Consider the following 984-nt stretch of genomic DNA (forward strand, 5'->3'; position numbering starts at 1 on the left):
GCTCATCCCCGTCAGGTATACCAGTAAGGGGAAGGAGTGGTGGGTGTCTTCTGCTTTCAGGTTCTCCAGGCCTGCACAGAGGGGTGCTAAAGGGTAGTTGCTTTGGGTGTCAGTCCTGCTATAGCTGTGGGAAGGTGTCAGTCTTCARGTGTCAGTCACTCTGAGAGTAGGATGAGGTCTTGCGTTGTGAGTCATATTGGGGTTAGGACTGGGGTTGATGGCAGTGTGTCAGTCACACTAGAGGGTTGTAGCAAGGGCTGGTCTCTGGCTGTGCCAGTCCTGCTGGTGGAGTGACAAGGGCTGGTCTCTGAGCGTCAGTCCCACTGAGGGTGGGATGGGGACGAAGCTCTGTCAGTCTCCTTTGGGGTATAGCGGGGGGAGTTTCCAAATGTGTCAGTCACACTGGGGGCAGGGTAGGGGGGCTGATCTCAGTGTGTCAGTCCCATTGGGGGTTGGAGCAGGGGCTGGTCTCTAGCTGTGTCAGTCACACTGCGGGGGAGGGTGTGTGTGGGGGGGGCTGGTCTTCGGCTGTGGCAGTCAAACAGAGGAGAGTGATGGGGTGGGTCTCTGGCTGTGTCAGTCACACTACGGGTATGTGACAGGGCTGGTCTGTAGGTGTGTCAGTCACACAGGGGTTGTGATGGGGGCTAGTCCCTGGCTGTGTCAGTCACACAGGGGATGTGACAGGGGGCTGGTCTCTGGTTGTGTCAGTCAAACAGAGGGGCATGATGGGGCAGGTCTCTGGCTGCGTTGGTCAGTCTGGGGGTGTGTGACAAGGGCTGGTCCTGGCCGTGTCAGTCACTTTGAGGATGTGACAGGGCCAGTCTCTGGCTGTGTCAGTCAGAGGGGAGTGATGGGCTAGGTCTCTGGCCGTGTTCATCAGTCTAGGGGTGTGACAGGGGCCGATCTCTGGTTGTGTCAGTCACTCTGGGGGTGTGTAATGGGGGCTGGTCCTGGCTGTGTCAGTCACGTTGGGGGTGTGCC

The sequence above is a fragment of the Rhea americana genome, unplaced genomic scaffold (assembly GCF_003343005.1).
Source record: "Rhea americana isolate MKP2758 unplaced genomic scaffold, rheAme1 scaffold_358, whole genome shotgun sequence".
NCBI lineage: Eukaryota > Metazoa > Chordata > Aves > Rheiformes > Rheidae > Rhea > Rhea americana.